Below are 21,767 nucleotides of genomic sequence, written 5' to 3' on the forward strand. Positions count from 1 at the left end.
ATGCGGCGTGCATGCACACAGAGTGGTGTGCAGACACCATTCAGCTTTAGAGAGAGAGAAATAATACCATTTACAACAACATGGGGGACATTATGTTAAGTAAAACATGCCAGGAAAAGAAGGTAAATTCCACAGGATCTTAATTAGATGTAGAATCTTAAAAAGTTTAGCATTTTTAAAAATCCTTTTTTTTTTTTTTTGGTTGATCGGGGCTTGAACTCTGGGCTTGGGTACTGTCCCTCAGCTCTTAAGCTCAAGACGAGCACTCTACCACTTGAGCCACAGCGCCACTTCCAAAAGTTTGGCTTTTTTTTTTTTTTACAGGCATAGTGGCACATGCGTATAATCACAAACACTCAGCAGGCTGAAGTAGGAGGATTTCAAGATAGAAAACAGCCTGGTCTACATAGCAAGAGCCTGTCTCTAAGTGAGTAAGAAATTAAGTAAGCAAGCAAATAAATATATAAGAAAGTTCAACTCACAGAAGCAAAGTGTAGAATGCTCACTGGTATAGGTAGAGAGTGCAATAGGGAGATACCAAAACCAAAACAAAACCAAAAACAAAAAACAAATTTGTGCAGATCAGATGAAGAAGCCAAAATCTATTCTGCAGCATAGTGATTAGAGTTGATAACATGGTGAAAACTGTTAGGTCAGCAAATTCTACATGTTCTCAGTACAGGTGCATGCACGCACGTGTGCAAACACACACACAAGTATGTGAGGTAGGTAATCTGCACACTATTTCTAGATTTAGTCATTCCTCAATACAAATATGTATATAAAACATCATGTTGTATACTGGATATATATAATTTTGTGCATCAATATATTTTTCAAAAGAAGGTCTCTGTTGCCGTTTTCACTCTACATTTCTTTTTTTGTCTCTTTTATTGTGAAAATACTGTTTACAGGGGGGTTAGCCTCCTCCTTTGTTTCCCCTTCCCATCCCTTCCCATCCTCCCCCCACCCCCACCCCCCGCACCAAAATTGTAAAGTTTGTTTTCGACATAACCACTTGTACATCTCAGTCTACATTTCTTTTCATCCACGTTCTATTATAAAATTTTCCAAACTTGAATGAAAAGTTGAAAGGTCAACACAACAAATAAACTACTTAGCCTCGACAACTCTTCATGCTTCATAACCTACATTCCTTGGGCCATTAACTCTATGGGAAACAATGCCTTCTATGTACCTGGTCAGTGTGTTTTAAAAATATTTTGTAATCCTGAAAAATGGCATAGAAGATGCACGGGGAGAGGGGCATGCTGCAGCTGGATTCCCCACTACTCAGTCACTCATGATGCCACACCTATATCATGCACCAGGAATTGGGAGGTTCTGTTATTTCTGGGGACTCTGAGGCACTTGTGGGAAATGACTCCACAGAGCAGTGGCTGAAAGGCAGACTGAGCTACCATGAGAAAAAGGAAAAGAAAAAGAAAAAAAAAACTCAACACAACTGTAGTCCGGTGGCCAACCTTCAAAGAGATGAACTCCAACAGCCATCTAGCCGGATCCCACTCTTCCTGGCCATACATCTCTGACACTGCCACTATTAGTGACTGGCCTCAGACGCTTGCTGCCTTGTATGATCTGAATTGATCCAGTAAAGAATTCTCTGAAAGGGACCATTACAATGATTTATAGTCTAATTTTGGCTGCTATAGATTCCAAGTCAGAGTTACGGCTAGGGAGAACGAGAAGGAAAAAAACCCACAACCCACAAATCCCCCCCTCACTTGGAATTCAGGCAAAGACTTCAGTATTGATAGAGAAGCATGACTGACTGGGCAATGTCATATTTTCTAAGTTTACAGCTACCACTCCTGGTTTGGGGTTGCCATAGAAACTGAGGGCCCACAAGGGTAGGGGGAGAGGGCTCGGAAGACCTGGAACTACAAAGGAAGGCTGATTGATAGGTTTCCTGAACACTGTTTAGACATTTCTGCGCCATGAGCCTGATAACGTTCATTTATTTATTAAAATACATGTTGAAACACCAGCTTGTCTCTGGCCTGAGCATTTCATTCTAATCTCTGCTGTTAAGGAATTGTTAACAATGTCTTAACAACAGATAGGAATGGAAGGCAAATCCCATTTGTAAGCCGGGTGCCATTTTGCTGGGGATGGTATGCAAAGGGCATGCTGGGTACATAATTAGGCTAATTTGGTGTGATAGGTCATGTCAGTCTTCCCCACTGGACACACATGGGTTTTAGTTAAAGGCACAGCTGATCCCCAGTAAAGACTCCTGTTCTGGGCTGCAAAGGGTTCCACGGGACTGTGCCCAGCTGTCTCTAGCCTTCCATCTTCCGTGTGCTAGTAGCCTGGCCTATGCGCACGGCCATTTGTGCTCTGCAAAGAGTGGGGATCCTTGGTATCCCGGGGTGATCCAGCCTGGGAGCTCCCCCACAGCTCTGGTAAAGACAGGCTCGATCTGAACCTCAGTCTTGCTACTTGCTAGCCTCAGCTGGCCTCTTGTTGTGAATGGGATCTGAAGGCTCAGGTGTGGAAGGCGTGGTTCCAATCCATGCCCAGATGTGTGGCTTTAGGAAATGGCTGAGTAATGAGGGCTGTGGCCTCATCAGTGGATTTAGCCACTGATGGATTCATAACTTGACGGCATGATTGGGAGGTGGGGGAAAGTAGGAGGTAGGCCCTGACTGGAGCAAGTGGGTCATTATGAGTGGCTCTTAGAAGGGTGTACTGTGACCCTAGCCCCTTCTCCTTTTTCCTCCCCCTTCCCCCGCCCCACACAACCTCCAATGACTGTGAGGGGTTGCCACAAAGCAGACCGGATACCTCTGCCACCTCTGCCACCACGTGTTCTACTTCACCTCAGGCCCAAAAGAATAGGGCCAGCTATGTTTTAAAGCCTCTGGAACCCTGAGCCTAAATGAGCCTTTCCTCCTACCAATATTTCTCTCAGGTATTCGTTACACAGCAAAGAGACTGGCACAGGCACACTGATTCCATTCACTCATCACAGATAGTAAGCAAGATATTCCCATTAACTTTCTACACGTCCAATTCTCACAAACCTGTGAGATGAGAACTTCCATTCCACTTTGCAGAAGAGACGACCAAGGAACGAAGGGCCATGCCAAGGAGCCAGGCGCCTCATGTCTGTTATCCTAGCTACTCAGGAAGCAGGGATGATCTAGGGGTCTCAGTTTGAAGCCAGACCAGGTAAACAAATCTGAGAGACCCTTATCTCCAATCAGCAAGCAAATAGTTAGAATTGAAGGTGTGGCTCAAGTGGCAGAGCACCAGCCATGAGTATAAAAGCCAGGCAAGAGCTCAAGACCCTGAGTTCAAGTCTTGGTACCAGAATAAAGGAAAGAGGGAGAGAGGGATAAAGGGAAGAACAGTAGAGAAAAGGAGGAGAGGAGAAAAGAAAGACACATAGAAATGAGAGGTCACAATAGCTTCTAGGGTTTGGGGAGAATGGAATGAGAATACATCTAAACCGTGTAGCTCCAAGCCTGCCCAAGTAGCAGGTGGTTTTCCGTTAATGACTGCAATAAAATTGATCGCTCTTCCATAAATATTCTTGAGTGTGTGCTGCTAATTGCTTTGTGCTTATTGCTGGTAGCAGTAGGTAACTGGTTACTCTATTAACCATCCACTGCTCCTCATGATCACACTCGCCTCAGACTGCGAATAATCTCTGAGCAGGTGGCGGTCCTTATGAGAACATTAATCCTGCCTCCAGCCCCAAGAGACAAGCTTCACTGTCTCAGTCTGCCACAAGGAAGACCCTGAAGCTCCCAGAAAGAATGCACCAGCTAGAGGTCACACATCTGGTTGCAAGCATCGCTGGGGTTTGAACCTATACCTTGATTGCTACCATGAAGTTACCTAAGTGAAACCACAGACCACACACTGGTGGGTCACACATGGTCCTTTATTCAGGCACATGCTCCTTGAATTCCCCCGCACCAATATCCCTAAGTGAGACATTCTCCAGGCTTGGCTTGAACCCCTTGAGAGAAATCCCTGTTCAACTAAGGGCAGTTTCATACTTAGGAAATCCTTCCTTCGACTAAGCCCAAATCGGCCATGACTTCCCTAGTTTGAATCTCCAGGTTGACGTAGCTAGAGTATCTTTCCCCTCAATGGTCAAGTTCACCGCACAGTCAAAATCTGTCACCAGGTCCATGTTATCAAGGTTCCCCTTTGGATCATCAACAATTCATCTTCTCATTCACCTATCTTTTTAGTGACCTAACCATTCACAATGATTAGTTGGGGTCCTACTGTGCATCAGGTAAAACTCAGCCTGTTTGAGGAGATGAAAAACAATGCATTAGGCTGTAGAGAACAAAGACATGAGAGGGGGAGGGGGAGAGACAGAGACAGAGACAGAGAGAGACAGAGACAGAGAGACAGAGACAAAGATAGACAGAGAGGACTCTACTCTGTCGCTTGTCCCTAGCTGCTCCCTCAGCTTCTTAAAAGCAAGATTAAGAGCAGGAGCAAGGTCCTGACTTGAGCCTACAGGTTGGACATAAATCAGGCTCATCAGTATTTCATCCAGACCCCAATCCCTGAAGACATCTATGTCTAGATGTGTGTGTGTCTGCCATTGTCATCTTACTTAAACTGACAACTGCTTTCCCCAATTCCCTTCCTTGTAGACTTCCATTCTGAAACTGTCTGATTTTGAAGATGTGGAGCCACAGTCACCCACCTTCAGCTGGCCCTGGGTCTGAGGAGTGAGGGACAGATGTCAGCCATTGCCCCTGGGGAGGAGGGAGGGTAGTGTGTGTTCGTGTGCGTCTCTAGCTTATCCTCACTCTCCCCAGGGCTGCACCTAGCTTACCTTGCCCTTGGCCCTGATAACCAAGAGCCCTCCTGGTCCAACTACTTCAGGTGGATATGGCTGGACTCCCATGTTTCTGACGTAGGTGGACAGTGGTGATGTCGTCTGATGCTCCAGGCCCTTTGTCCACTTCCATATTGCTACCATCGGGCTTAGGTATAAAGTCTGATTCCTGCCACACATCCATGCACCCATTACCTCATCCGCATGACTGTGCTTTTGTAAGTAAAGCCTGAGCAACTAGGCGAGTAGCAGGGAGGGGAGAAGGAGAGAACTTCCAATCGAATTTCCAACTCTCTATCAAAGCCATTGTCAATTTCCTATGGAATGTCATCTGCTTTTCTGCCCATATTGGCCTCAAACCTGGATCTTCACAATCTCAGCCTCCCTGGTAGCTAGTATTGCAGGCATCACACACTGGCACCCAGCTGTTTTCCACCTCTTACCTCTCACTATCAAAAGAATAAGAAGAAAGTAGGATCACTGTGCTCATTCTTTCAGTAATTCTGGGTGGATCCTACCTCCATTCGGTCTCTAAGATGTAAGGGGAAAATTCCTCTTGGAGTATTTGAGAAGGCTTTATTTCCGGATAAAAGGGGCAGTTCCCTTCCTCCTGCCTTGAATATGAATGTGATAACTGGTGCTATGGCAGCCATCTCTCACTTATAAGAATGAGAAGCTAACAGCTAAGAATTACTGAACCATTCTTGAGATGTGTCTTGATTTCGTGTGCTATTTTTCATCCATGTTTCTCTTAAGTGACACTGGAGGTCTCTGGTTACCTTTTACAGATGGGGCCTCAAAGGTTGGGCATATTCCAACCATTCATGATGGCTCAAAGTGCATCACAGAGCTGGAATTTAGGACTCAAGTTCCTGACCTACCATCTCTCCTCAATACATTTGAAATCTCATTCTGATTTCAAGCCTGAGCCTATAGCCTCCCTAAGTCTTTCCCTGGCAGGCCAGTCTGTAGAGCGCGCCTACCTCCCAGTCCCTACTTCCCCAGGTGCCACTCACGACAGAAACCTCAAGTGCACCATACCCCTTATGTTGGGTGCCCTTCAAGGTCAGAGAAGCCAACTCCATGGAGTGACTATCAGAGGATTCTTCTCCAGCCTGATCCCTTCTCCAGCCTGTTGAGCAACTTTGGGGAGAGTCAGGTCACCTCCCCGAGTCTCAGTCTCATTAATAATGAAGGTCATTGTGGGCCTTCGGGGATTAATGAGGACACTCTCTGTAAAGCAATTAAAAGAATGCCTGGCGCATGACGGACACTGGAAATGCTGGCTCCTGCGGGGACTGCCATGCGCTGTGTTTCTGTATACAGTCTCCATGTGGGACGACGTGGCAATAAATAGTATGAGTTCAATAAGCAACTGTTCATAGAACGGTCCATTGACTAATTCATTAAGGGCTCACTGAGATGTCATTTCATCCCAGACAACGTGCTAAGTATTCAACCTCAAAGATTTTTTAAAAGTCAAACCAGACATGGTGGTTCATGCCCATAATCCCAGCTATTCAGAAGTAGGAAATAGGAAGATTACAGTCTGAAGTGAGCTCCCAGGCAGAAGTGTGAGGCCTTATCTGAAAAATGATTAAAAAATAAAATAAAATAAGAGGACTAGGAGCATAGCTGAAGAGGTAACAGTTTAGACCTCAGTACCACCAAAAAAAAAAGGCAAAATAAATGCCCATCCCCTTGACACATGAAGAGCTAACTATAAGGCCACATGACCAATTCCATAATAAAGGGATCTCAGAGGAAGGCTTCGACAAGGCAGAGGTCAATTGCTGGCTCTCTGATGCCCTTTCTGTAAGGTCCGCTCCTGGATGGCGAGCGGACTCGACCCTCCTTGCAGCAAAGTCTCTGCCCAGTACCTGTGTTACCTAGGCAACTGGCACACTTGGAAGAGGTCACATCTGCATCCACTGAGGTTACATTTGGATTCGATGTGGCCACACCTTGCCCCACCCCTACCCTAGATAAGGCCTAGCCCAGGGCCAGACGCCCTCTTTCCCAGCTGCGTGGAGTGCTGACATGCTGGCTTGGTGCCAGCCTAAATGATGAATAAACCTACCCCTTACCTGAATACCATGTGCGTGGTGTACTTCTTACTTGGCAATCTCTTTTTAAAAACCTAACACTTTCCAGACCTCAGATTTTTGTCATCTTGACCAGGCACATGTTATAGAAACATCAGGAAAAGGGGTAGCATTTGTGCACCTGAGCACAGCACTCGGAGTTGGGCCTATGATAATTGCTTTTACAGCTCAGGATTTCTGTCTGGAGGCTGGCACTGAGGGAATCACAGCCCCTCTATCAACCTGGCTTTCATTTCCATTCTGTAAGCTCTCCACCACTTCTTTTTAGGCATGATGTAAATTCTTAGAAGCAGCCTGCAGATAGACAAAGGTTAATTCTGCAGAGAAATGAATTGCCAAAGTCTTGTTCTTATCGCAAGTTTTGATTTAGGGAAACAACGTGGGTTTTTCTTTCCTTTGCAAAGTTCTTTCCCATCTCTACCGGAGGCAGATTGTCGGCACTGCTCTATGCGTGGGCCAAAACTACTGGCAGGATTTGATTTTAGTCTACCCTTCTTACAAGGCAGGAGATGGGTTCTGTTTAGTATGTGTGTGACCTCTAGCAAAGGAGGCTTCAATCACCACCCCAGCCACATACAAAGGACTGACTGTAAAGCCAGTGTTCAAGAACCAGCTGACTGTTCTTAAATAAGAGCTCCTGTGGTCGGCACATTTATGAAATATCACAAGGTCACAAGAGTCACCCTCAATTCAGGTGTGCTATGTTCCAGCTGTGAGCCTCTGGTTGTCTCTGGCTGGCTTGTAAGGGAATGAGCATTCATTTCAAAAGGTTTCCAGGGTTCCTATGTGTTCCCCTGTAAGCATGTTTCTATAGAACATAGGAGTGTTTGGTAGGTATTGGGGTGTTTACTTATTCACCAAAGAGATACTGAGTACCTACTGTGTGCCAGGAGCAGTTCCACACAGCAGTGGACAAGCAGAATGTTCCTGTGTGTTATAAAGTGCTTGCATTACAAGCAGCACAAAGGCTAGAGGAGTGAAATCTACTCAGTGGGCCAGGTGTGGTAACAGATGTCTGTAATTTCAGCTACTCAGGAGGCAGAGGAAAGGCTTAGTAAAGTCAATGAAATCCTTTCTGAAAAATAAATGATTAAAAAAAAAAAGAACAAGGTTAGAGCAAGCTCAAGGACCTAAGTTCAATCTCCAGAACTGCCAAAAAACAAAAAGGAAGAAAGAAAGAAACAGAAAGGAAAAGGAAAAAGAAAGGGGAAGGGAAGAAGGAAAGGGGAGGGGGAGGTGTAAGGGGAGAGGAAGGAAATCTACCTACCAGGATATGCATCTGGCTTTCCAGCTGGGATCTTCATTAATCCACATAAAGCTGCCCATGAATCCTGTCATAGTGCTGGCCTTTAAAACTGCTGTATTTTGTTAGGAAGGAGGAAAACTGAGCATGGCAGTGCATGCCTGTCATCCCAACACTTGGGAGGTTGAAGTAGGAACACTACAAGCTTAAAGTCAGCCTGGTCAACAAAGCAACACTGTTGCAAAGAAAAAAGAGGAATGAGAGGAAGCCATAAGGTAAAAGGGCAACATAAAAAATATGGAAGATGACTCAGGATTAGGTTGAGGAAAGAAAGAAATCACCGTGGTGATAGGGAAGAATGCTTATATGAAATGAGTGGTCTGTGAAGACTTCCTTAATGGTTAGCACTTGAGCAGAGACTGAAGGCACAAATGACCTAGTCACTGAAAAGCTGGAGGTCCAAGGTACTCAGGGTCAATGGGGTGACTGTGGGAGTTGTATTTGGGCCTCCAGGGCATTTACTTGAAGAAAGGGAACTTCTTGGTAAAGGATTTGCACTTTCTTCCTCCTCATGACACTGTCCTTCTGCTCTGGACTCAATCGATTCCTTGCTATTCATGACGAGCAGACCTTCCTTGGATGTTGTCAATACAACTAATAGTGATGCTGTCAGAAATATCCAGCAATCAAGCCCCCCCCCCGCCACCCCCCACCTCCTACCGCGCAAGCCCAGCTGCCCTTGGAACGTGTTGATGTTTGTTGAAGAAACTTCCTTTGCCAAAGTTCAGTTGCACTATCAAGTTGGTTTCTGTGCCTTATATTTTTAGATGCTCAAGTGTTTGTTCATAGCTACAGAGGGTTGAGAGGCTGTGATGACCCCAAATCCATGCTGTGGATTTGGTTGTTAGTTTGCTTTGTTGTTTGATACACTAAGTTAATTCCTATGACAAAAAGAAAATTGGAAAACTCAAAGCCACTGTCCTAGGCCGCTGGATGATGCTCTAATGTTTTAAGCACCTGGAGCAGGGACTAGTTTAGCAACTCAGGCAGCTTAATTGCATGCTGCCCTACTGTACGGATGTGAACCGATCCATAAGAAGAATTTATCCTCAGCAGTGCCCTTGTGGATAGAGTAAAATTTATAGAAAATTCCATTCGGTGAGGAAGATCTCACATTGCATTCCAAAGCCATTAATCTAAACTTTCTCTTAGAGCATTCTTGTTATTAAAATCTACCCCCTCAGACTATCTGGAGAGAGAGTGTCTGTCTCCCAACTGCACTCATCTCTTCCCTACTACATTATGGAGAATCTTCTGTGGCCCAAGTCCCCTTCCAAACCTTGGGCTCTAAACCACCTCCAGACTCTTATACCAGATGGGGGCAGGGCACAAGGATTTGAACTTGGAGCCTCAATGCTTACGAGGCAGGTGCTCCACCACTTGATCCACACCTCAGCCCCCCAACAGCTCTATATAGAACACAATTATCTCCACATTTTTTTCCTGCCATACTCAGTGTGCTGAGTATAGCAGACACACATTGAATAGTGAGCCAAAGCAGTGCAGAGCAATCAATGACATATTAAATTATGGGAAAAGTCACAAAGGGTGAGAGATGCATTTGGAGGGTTTTATTTGTTTGTTTTTACTTTTTGGCAGTACTGGGGTTTGAACTTGGAGCCTCAATGCTTGCTAGTCAGGTGCTCTACCACTAAGCCACACCTCTAGTCCATGTTTTGTTTTGTTTATCCTGTCACTGGGGCTTGAACTAAGGGCCTGGGCACTGTCCCTTAGCTTTTGTGCATGAGGATGGCACTCTACCACTTGAGTTACATCTCTACTTCTGGCATTTGGGTGATTAATTGGAAATAAGAATCTCATAAACTTTTTCTGCCCAGGCAGGCTTCAAATTCTGATCCTCAGATCTCAGCTACGATTACAGACATAAGCCAGCAGTGCCCAGCTAGAGAGATGGATTTTTTTTCTCCATCTGCTTGAGATCTCTTCTACTTTTCTGTTTTGCAGATCCAGTGGTGAGCCTACCACTAAATAACAAAACAAGTCTCTTCAGTTCTGGATTTGCAAGGAAGTGGTCACTCCAGACTATGTTCAACAGTTACTAACTGTTAAATGTTCATGCAAATGAGGATTAAGAACTTTTTTTAAAAAATATAGGTTCTATGTATCTCTGGCTGGACTCGAGCTTGTAATCCTCCTGCCTCAGCCTCCTGAGTGATGAGATCACACCTGGTAACAAACCACTTCTTATCCAGGTATTTTTATGGCTGAGAAACTTGTCCAGTACCAGAAACTAGTATCTCCTGGACATCAATTAGTGACTGCTCCCCCAGTTCCTCCTCCCAACAGTGGCTTTTAAAACTTCATTTTGAAAGCTGGAGGTATAGCTCAGTGGTAGAGTGCTTGACCTGCATGTGCAAGGCCCTGTATTCCATCCCTAAACAGTAATATTCACAGAACAATATGTTGGAAATGAATTTTACTACTTGGGGGGGAGGGGAGTTAGGAAGGAGGAATAGTGGAAGAAAATGAGGGGGGGTAACAAGTTTGGCAAGAATTGTACTCGTTTCCTTACTTCCATAACTGTAACTCCTCTGTACATCACCTTTACAGTTAAAAAAAATTGGAAAAAAAGAATTTCTAAAACTTTCTTGCCAAAAGCCAAAAGTATTTGTCTTACTTCCTTACCTCGCAGCCTTAGTGAGTTGAACCAATTTCTCTCTCTATCTCTCTCTCTGGCCCCAAGATACGTGGAATTGAGCTCTGAAGACTGAGTGAGTCCTGACAGGTTCTGGAGGCCTGTGTATCTAGACAAGGCACAGAGAAGAAACTCAGAAGAAGAGAGAGAAGAAGCCCAGCAGAAAAGAGAGATCATGTGGTAGGGGACACAGAAGGTTCCCCATAATTTCACAGTTCCTACAATGCTGCTACTTTCTGCGATGAGATTCCTCCCGCAGCTTTATTCCTGAAGCAACTTCTATTGTCCTTTGTGTATGTGTGCGTCTGACCTGTACTCCAAACTGCCCCTGCCCACCTATGCTTTCCCATCAACGTAGAAACAACCGCCCTTCCCTGTGTGCCCCTGCACCTTGTACCAGGACCCCTCTCAACACACTGAATTGGAATCTGTCTTTTACAGATTTCTTCTTTGCCATGCTGAGAGCACACTGAAGTCAAGCTCTGTGACTGTGTCCCCATCTCTCTACCTAACTCAGCACTAGGGGCATCGTAAATGCCTGATAAATGTTTGTTGGATCAAATTAGGAACAATGTCATCTACAGAACAAAATCATGTACATATTGATTTGTTCTAACTCTTATTTACCACAGGAGACCAGGAGTCCACAATCAGCTTAGAGCTCTGCATTGATAACTTGCACCAATCACAAATCGCTTTGGGGACTCTTTTCAGAAAGAGAAATCCAGTCCATTAATGAGCTCACTGCCTTGGTGGAAGCAGATCTCCCTCTGCGGGGCCTCTGAGTGCACGTGCCGGTGAGGCCTGGCACGCAGGACCAGGGCAGGCACTCGTGTCTTTTCATGACTGAATAAGCCTTGGGCTCATCTCTTCAGACTAATAGAATCACAGTTAGATGCACTGGCTATTTATTTCTTGCGTTCTCTTCCAATTACAAGGGTAAATACAACTGGAGATGATTCAACAATTACTTTGAGTACGCACCTACTCAAAATGGAATCCATTTGCCCACATCATAATTGTGCTCCATCTGCGCTGAATCCCTTTACCCAAAGCTGGTAACAAGTTACACGGGACATGCATTGCAGGCTGCCAACCACATCCTTTCTGCCACACAAAATATTATTTGTGGCAAAAGCAAGGGAATTTTTCTCCTATGTAGTTCGCCATACTGACACTGATGCAATTTTATAAAGCAAAAAAGAAAGCTAGCTGAATGACGTGACTCGTGCCTATGATACCATCTACTCAAGAGTCTGAGATAGGGAGGATTTTGTTTGAGGCCAGGCTAGGCAAAACATTCTTGCGGCCTCCATCTCTAAACACTAAAAAGCTGGGTAGGGTGGCTGTACCTGTCAACCCAGCTACGAGAGAAAGTGTAAAACAGCAGTACTTCACGGCCAGCATGAGGCCAAAAGCAAGACACTTTTTTGAAAAATAACAAAAGCAAGAAGGGATTGAGGTGCGGCTCAAGAGGGAGAGTACCTACTTTGCAAGCTCTGAGTTCATGACCCACTTCTTCTGAAAATAAAAATCGCCAGGAGATGGTAACTTGCTCCTGTACTCCTAGCTACACAGGAAGCTGAAACCTGGAAGACCACAGTTATAAAGCCAGTCTAGGTATAAAAGTCCATGAGAATCTACCTCCAAAGTAAAATCAAGCCCATGGTGTGGCTCAAGTAATAGGGTGCAAGCTGAACAAGCAAGCCAAGCAAGCAAGAGGCTCTGAGATGAAACCCCAGTACTGACAAAAATAAAATAAAAATAAAGATAGAAAATGAAAGTTCAACTCAGAAATTAAAAATGATAGGGTTAACATAGAGCAAAATTCCTTATCTTTTAAAATAATAATGAAACATTTGCATCAACATATGGTTTGAAAAGCCTTGGATGTTGCTTAACTCAGTAAATAATTAGAAACAATATGGACGGGGTTGTTTATGATCACCTACCCTCAAATATTTGAAAACAAATTAATCAAAGGAGTACAGTGTGTTTTGTGCTGTGCCTCTTCTTTGGGTGAATCCACAAAGAAGTTTTAACATTTATATGTGTCAACTATTGAAGATATTCACATTGTTGTATGCATGTATTTTCTGTAACTGCATAGGAGTTAATTCTGTCTTAAACTTGGCTAATCCAGAATTAGCTATCTTGCCTACTAAGGCACTTGATCCCCATGAGCCCTTTTCTAGAATGGAATTCTTACACTGAACCTAGTGGAGCTTTGAAAATGTTTCCCCAGCTCAATTAAATTAGCATCTTGATGAGTGGGACTATGTCTGTGGTATTTTTCTAAAGCTCCTTAGATGAGTCTAACATATATCATAGACAGAGAGTCACTAGGCTCAGAAACAGTTGGAGAGTATAAGTCATCTGCACTTCCAAAACACAGATCAGAAACCACTGGATCTAGGTGAGCACAATGCAGGTGTGCTAACAAGGACCAAGTTTGGAGAGAGCACTGTGAACAGAGATGAGAAATATCTCTATGTACATTTGGGGGCTTATGCTAATACAAGGCAAATACCACAGTGAGTACTTCTCATACTCCAAATCACAAAGCACTGTCCACAGTAAGCCAGTGTTAATTTGGTCAGAGGTTAAAGGAAAGGCTGCAGGCTGAGCTGCTGTCCATTTTAGAGATGCTGGTAGGTTTTAGGGGCTGCTGGAGTGGCATATAAACAAGTTTCCATTGGGGCAACTAGCATATTGGTCCCACCCGGTCAGAAGTATCTATTATGCTAATTGTCTTAAACTCTTCTCCCTCCTCATTACAAGTTGCTAAATAGAACACATGTAATCACGCCAGCCTTCAAGCAGAAAAAGCAAAACTTTGTAAAGTCAGGATATGACTTTGTGTTCTTTCAACATAAAATATGGAAATCAAGTAATATTTATTCAGTTGGTTAACAGTTATGACATGGCCACTGTAAAGAGAAAGCGAAATGTGGATCCTTCTACTGAAGTAAAGGAAATAACCCCCAGAAGAAAATTTTAGGCTGAGACTTATTTTTTTCTTTGTATTTTTTTTATTGTGAAAATATCATACAGAGGGGTTACAATTACATGGGCAAGGGGCTGGGAAGGTGGCTCAGTGGCAGAGCACTTGCCTTGCATGCATGAGGCCCTGGGTTTGATTCCTCAACACCACATAAGCAAAAAGAAAAAAGCTGGAAGTGGCGCTGTGGCTCAAATGGTAGAGCGCTAGCCTTGAGCTGAAGACCTGAGGGACAGCACCCAGGACCAGAGTTCAGGCCCCGGACCCCCCCCCAAAAAAAACCAATTACATGGGCAAGGTAATGAGTACGTTTCTTAAGCATTGTTGCCTCTTCCTTTGTTTCCCCTTCCCATCCCTCTCCCCTTCCCCCTTATCTCCTCCACCCCCACCAAAATTGTAAAGTTTGTTTTTCAACATAACGTCTTGTACATCTCATTGTTGCAATGGGTCCACCTGTATCCCTATTTAAACAATTGTTTTTTCCCTTCCCCTCCACAAATTATACCAACATTAAATACAGTGAAAACAGGGCTTTTACTATGGGGGAAGGACACACAAAGTAACAAAGAAATAAACTTATAAATATGTTAGAAATAATCACAAGAAAGAAAAAAACATTGGAGTCCTTATCTTGGGGTTCATTTTGCCTAACATCAACTTATCTGACCGCTTCTGCTTGCTGAGACTTATTTTGAAGTCAAACAACACAATGTCTACATTTCATGTATGGGAATCTAGAGATCAAAAAAGGGTTGAAACTGAGCTTCCTGATTCTCAGGCTGTGGCTCCCCATCATCTTATGCTGAAAGTATATTTCCTTGATTCCCAAACAAATGGGTGGATTCATAGCATTTCAGCATGGTGCAACAATGGCTCTCATGGCTGGACTGGAGCAGAGCAAAGTGTAAAAAACACTGATCTCCTCCATCCAAGTCCAGAATATAAAACTAAGCATTGGTCCTAGACTGACCAAACATATTCTAGTCTGAATTCCCTACTCCAAAACTATTTGTCAATCGACATAAGAAATCATAATTCACCTTCAAGAAGACAGCTCACTTCTGCACACCCCAGTTTACTCCTTGATAAAATGGGTATAAGAGAAAATCTCACAGGATAGTTGGGAAGTTACAGTGGATGATCAGGGGATAGCAGAAGTTCTATAAAAAGTTCAGGTAGTAAATATGTCAGACTTTGCAGGTCACATGAGGTCTCTGGTGCATATGGTTTCTGCTTTAAAAAAAAAAAACTAAAACCAAATCAACACTAATCAGAGGCCACAAAGAAGTTGTTCATGGCTGGTCAAGACTTTAACACTCCTTGAATGCAGGAACCAGACATGGCTCATGCTTATTCAGCACCCAGGACAGCACCAGATGAGTGTTTGCTCAGTAAACATCTGAATGAATAACATGTGGACTAGGATCAAAGTCTAACATGTAGACATTACTGTGAGTTTATTTTTTAATGTTATTACTGTGGTAGGCATAGTTCTAGCACTATGAGAAAACAACAAAGGAGTTAGATAGGAGCTCAAGGAAAGTTGAAATAGCTAATTAATGAATCTGATGGGAAAATGGACAACTGTGATAAGGCTATTGTTGCAGAAAGACTATAGTATCATTCCTTGGGATACACAACTCAGAAGTTTTGGAGAAGGATATGAACAAATTCCCATGGGTAGAACAGGCCACTTACCATTATGAGTTCCAATAGTAATGAGCAATTCTGATGACTAACACAACCTTGAATGACTTTAGAATAAGAACAGATATTGATAGCTCACTATGAGACAGGATAGAAGGTTGACCAGCTGCCCTGGTTCAAAGCCCACACCTCAACATGTTTCTGAACATGCTTATGGGTAAAACTGAAAACTTCTGAAATCCAGCCACTGAGTGCTGTGATAGCATGGAGCAACTGTGGTTGTACAGGAGACCTTTTCTCCTCACTCTCATTATCACAACTTCCAATGCACACCGGGGTAACTGTTGTCAGGCCAGATTTGGGTTTAGGACTTTGGTAATCGGATCACCGAAGGAAATGTGACTTGATTTACATCTCCAAATTTATGTGATTGCTATCACATTTATTCTTCTCATCTTCATTAACAGGTAAGGAAATGGCTACAAAGGATGAAACCATTTATTCCAAGCCAAACAGCTAAAACAGTGGAGTTAGAGCTTTTTGTCTTGTCATGAAACCATGAGGCCTGCCTAAAGAATGAAATATAAATACCTGGCATCTGTTCATTTCCCAGGAACAGGTTTTGGATGACAGGAGAATTTGAGTCAGGCAAGGAAGGCAGATGGAATGAAGATAAAACTCAAAGTTGTTTTTCTTGGGTAGAGAAACCCCAAATTTTATCCATCTAATAAACAGGTTCTTAAGGGACTTACTTGAGTGCTGCAGCTTCGATGATGATAACATCCAGCAGATTATCAGGTCCTGGTTACAGCCTGAATTTACCAAAAAATCAGTGCCAGAATTGCAACTGAGGATACGTAAAGCTGCTGTCATGAAGCATCGGGGAGAAACAGGCCTGTGCCAAAGAGACAAAGCATGTCACACTCTCTCATTTGGAATAATTGGCCATGTCTGTTAAATGTAACCTCTACATTCATCATGCTGGATAGGCTATTTCAAGTACAGATGCAAGTCTTCGGTCTATTTCATTCAAGTCTTCCACCCTGATCAATAAAAAGATGTATACGGTGCCTGTGTGTCTGGCTTTTTTTTTAAAGGCAAGCAAGCAAGCAATGACCTCAGTGAATACAAACTGCTTGGATTTCTCTGAGTACCTCAGAGCCCTGAGTAAACCAAGCAGGTTCATGTCTGTGATAGATTTCTGCTGTCCAATTTAATATTTAATATTTTAATATTTAATCCTAAAGCTGTGTGTTCCATTTCCTATGTTACAGAATATTAAAAGGGGGAGCTATTTTAAAAACTTAAGTGTTTTAGTTCAGGAAGACAGCACAGCCTTTCCTAAGTGACAGCTGCCTCTGGGAGTCTTCCTTTATTTGTTTGTGGAAACAGATTTATTTCTTTAAATCTTTATTATTAATGCCACCTAGTATTTATATAGTGCATGGTCTGCTGAGGAGTATACTGGGTGAGTGACCTCAACTGTCTTTACGGACTTCACTGTTAGGAAGAGAACTGGACTTTTTCCTTCCTACAGATGGGGGAATGGATATGTCCAAAGACCGGATAAGGTTCCCCAAGTCACTGACCAAATCAATTTTGGATTTACTCCAGGTTAAGCAGCCCCAGCCTATGTGTGTTGGCTGCAAGATTCAAACCTCTCCCTCAGAAGGCCAGAGGATTGTCTTGCCCATTGTTTGTTTGTGTTCATTCATCACCCTTGACCTAAAGAAGGACTTGTGTGAGATGGAGACACACTCTTGACTGCAAGCCGCTCGCTCACACTTGCATTCACTGATGAATACGTATTATGTTCTCAGGGAGTGCTGTACACTCTCTTAGGCTGTGTGGTGGTTGCCCATTGCTTCTGGAAAACATCCAAGGATGTCAGAAGTCTTAAAAGCATGATGTCAGCAGGGCTGTACCTCTTGTGTGGGGTTTGTTTGTTTTGTATAACAGGGCTTGACCTCTGGGTCTGCAGCATTTGTCCCCTTAGTTATTCACTTAGGCTGGCACTCTACCACTTGAGCTGCATGACCTCCACTACAGGATTTTTGTTGGTAAAATGAAGATAAGAGTGAAATGTGAATAGTTGAGTCTTTCTCTCTGTCTCTCTATCTCTTTGTCTCTCTTTTTCCCTCCCTCCTCCCATCCATCCCTTCTTCTCTCCCCCTCCCACATTGTTGTTTATTGGTCGAGGCTGGAACTCAGAGCCTGGGCACTGTCTCTGAGCTTTTTTGCAAAAGGCTTAGTGCTCTACCACTTTGAGCCACATCTCCACTTCTAGTTTTCGAGTGGTTCACTGGAGATAAGAGTCTCACAGACTTTCCTGCCAGGACTGGCTTCCAATCGCAATCCTCCCATCTCAGACTCCTGAGTAGCTAGGATTACAGGAATGAGCCATCAGCACCAGGCTCATTGCTCTGTCTCTCTGTTTCTGTCTGTCTTTCTCTCTCTCTTTCTCTCTCTTTCACACACACCATACACAGTAAATGCACACACACTGACATGAACACTGGCATACACACACACACACACACACACACACACACACATGCACACGCACATCACTCACACTGATTAGAAGCTCTGTGACTGGGATCCATCAGTTCAAGAACTGCCGCCTCAAGGACCAAAACCAATCTATTGAGGTAATCCCAAATGTCAGCGCCTGTGCAGCAAGCCTGCTTTCTCCATGGATTTATTACACACGCTTTTGACTAAGCATGGTGAAAACTAAAACAAAAAATATTAATCAAAAGAAATTTCAAAAACAGACAGTTTAAATGTCCACACAGGCAGTGTGCAGCTCAGCTGACATAGAGAAGCTGTTCAAAGTCCCGTGTTACCTTCCACTGTGATCTGCCAGGTGTTTCCTTGCCTTACTTTTGTGAAAATATGCCCCCTCACAAAACAAAAAAAAAAATCAGTGCCCAAAAATCAAAGTAAAAGCGAATGTGCTTTAACTGAAGTGATAAGGTGACCATTTGAGATGTGTGGAAAGGTGGCCGTATGGGAAAGGTGGGCAGGTGGCATTATGGGAAAAGGAATCTAGCATCCGCCATACAGTGTTAAACTCCATTCACTCTGAGCATTTGCACCATTTCCTCAGAAATATTTTGCACCATATGTATACACCCACTGATACCAAGAATCTATAGTACCTATTTTCTTCTTGGTCCTTTCTATTTCTTTCAGAAAGTCTTTTGATCTTCTTTGACCTAGGGGATAGAAAGATTTAGGCTCATAAGATTTCACATAGAGCTCCCCTATGACCCAGCAATCCCACTTTTGGGCATTTACCCAAATGACCACAAACAAGACCACACTAAAGCTACCAGCACAACTATGCTTATTGCAGCATTATTTACCATAGCTAAGATATGGAACCAACCCAGATGCCCCTCAGTAGATGAATGGATCAAGAAAATGTGGTATATATACACAATGGAATTCTATGCCTCCATCAGAAAGAATGACATTGCCCCATTTGTTAGGAAATGGAAAGGCTTGGAAAAAATTATATTAAGTGAAGTAAGCCAAGCCCAAAGAAACATAGGTCCCATGGTTTCCCTTATTTGCAATATCTAGTATATGTATGAGTCAAGCAGAAAAGGTCAGATAATGTGATGTTAGGAAAATGAACCGTTAGATATGTATTTAAATGGTTTTTTTGCTTTCATACATTTGTTTCTAACACATTTATAAGATTATTTCTTTGTTGCTTTTTATGTCCCTCCCCCAAAGTATAACCCCTGCTTTCACTATATTTGATGTCAGTATAATTTGTGGAGGGGAAGGGGAAAAACAAGTCGTTTAAATAAGGATACAGGTGGACCCGTTGCAACAATGAGAAGTACAAGTTGTCATGTCGAAAACGAACTTTGGTGGGGGAGGGAGGATTAAATGGGGAGGTGGGGGGAGGCTGGGAAGGGATGTGAAGTGTAAACAAAGGAGGAGGCTGCAATGCTTGGTAAGAAATGTAATCATTATCTTGCCCATGTAATTGTAACCCCTCTGTACAGTATGTTCACAATAAAAAATAAAAATAAAAAAGAAAGATTTAGGCTCTTCAGCAACTCCCATGCCTCACATACACATTGCTCACCATGTTGATACTTCCAGATAAAGAGCCATCCTGGTCCAGTTTCTTTAGATCCTCACATGCTATTCCCTGATTGGCATGGAGGATGGAGGTGGGTGGGCAGTCTGGGAATCTAGCTATCAACTAACCCTCATGTTATGAGCATACCCCTTTGCTCACTTTATCTGAGGGCACGGGTGCTGCCTCCAGTTACTGAAGCGGTCTAAGGCTCTGCAATTCAAATCACTTTGCCTTTTGTTTCTGTCTCCCCCTGACAGAGCTGTAGATGTTGGTTGGCTTCACTCTGTGACTTCAGTTCCCATTCACTGATCCACACACCATTGCTCAAAACTTGTTGACATACCTTATCCATTTTGTGTCTCCTCTCTTGTTCTAGTTTCCATATCTCTTCCTGCCTTCTATTTATACCATTTCATCCCGTCAGTGCCATTTAAGTGGGAGTCTTCAGGGAGGAATATGGGGAGATAAATGGAGGGGCTCAGCCTGAAGTGCTCAGCCTGGAGTCCACTAAGGATGAGAGGTATTCATTCCATGAGAATCTGCATGTGGTGACACTGGGAAAAATACAGATAACGTGTCTGTCTGAGATGCTACGTCCAATGATCCATTTCCTAGACTAAAAGAAGGTATCTCTGGCCACCTGCCCACTAAAAACTAGGTGATAAGATCTCCTCCAATCTCATGTCTCTTTGCTCCAAGATTCCATCATTCTCAAAGCCTATGCTTTTCCCAAGCACCTGTTTCTCAGCTCAGAATGGGCTGCCCAGCAGGGCCTCAATTTCCTATGCACCATTTTCCCTCCCATCAAATACAAAGGAGAAAATATTTCAAAAGCCTCTGACCTATAGAAGAGATGCACTAACCATCAGAATTATAGAGCGAACCCAACTCCACATGGAACTCCACATGGCAAAACACATTTCCTTGTTCACTACATCATGCTGCTTGTGGTTATTTCTGTCTCTAGTATAAACACAAAGCCAGAAGTGACGGGGATCTTTTACATATCCTCCTAGAAGAGACAAGGGAATCACCACATTTGATGCAAAAGGAAGAAGGTCTGCTGCTAGCAGCCCAGAGTCCTAATAAATAATCGTTAATGGAATGTGTAAGATTTGTGCTTGGGTTCCACCTCCCAAGACATAAATAAGATATGAGGCCACCAGGAACGAGACAAGGATGTCCACTCTCTCCATTTCTCTTCAATCTAGTATTAGAATGCCTAGCTACAGCAATAAGACAAGATGGAAACATAAAAGGGATCCAAATAGGGAAAGAAGAAGTAAAACTCTCCCTCTTTGCAGATGACATGATCTTGTATTTAAAGAATCCCACGGACTCCACTCCCAAATTATTTGAGCTGATTCAAAACTTCGGCAAAGTAGCAGGGTATAAAATTAACCCCCCAAAATCAATGGCTTTTCTATATGCCAACAATGAGAAAAGTGTGGCTGAAATTAGGAAAGCAACTCCATTCGTAATAGCCCCACAAAAAAAATAAAATACCTAGGAATTAACTTAACCAAAGAAGTGAAGGACCTCTATGATGAAAACTTTAAAAACTTGAAAAAGGAAATCAAAACAGAACTTAAAAAGTGGCAAAAACTCCCATGCTCCTGGATTGGAAAGATCAACATCATGAAAATGGCAATACTTCCCAAGGCTAGCTACAAATTCAATGCGATACCTATCAAAATTCCAACCTCATTCTTCAAGAAAATAAAAGAGGCAATCCAAAAATTCATATGGAACAATAAAAGACCACGAATAGCAAAAAACATCCTCAACAGAAAGAATGGTGCTGGAGGAATATCAATGCCAAATTTCAAGCTCTACTACAAAGCCATAGTAATAAAAACAGCTTGGTACTGGCACAAGAACAGACCTCAGGACCAATGGAATAGAATTGAAAACCCAGAAATGAACCCACAGACCTATAGCCATCTAAATCTTCGATAAGGCAGCTAAAAAAAAATAGAATGGAAGAAAGACAGCCTCTTCAGTAAATGGTGCTGACAAAATTGGTTAACTACATGTAGAAAACTAAAGCTAGATCCTTATATATCACCCTGCACCAGAATCAACTCCAAATGGATCAAAGACCTCGGAGTCAAAG

The sequence above is a fragment of the Dipodomys ordii genome, unplaced genomic scaffold (genome assembly GCF_000151885.1).
Source record: "Dipodomys ordii isolate 6190 unplaced genomic scaffold, Dord_2.0 Scaffold14, whole genome shotgun sequence".
Classification (NCBI taxonomy): Eukaryota; Metazoa; Chordata; class Mammalia; order Rodentia; family Heteromyidae; genus Dipodomys; species Dipodomys ordii.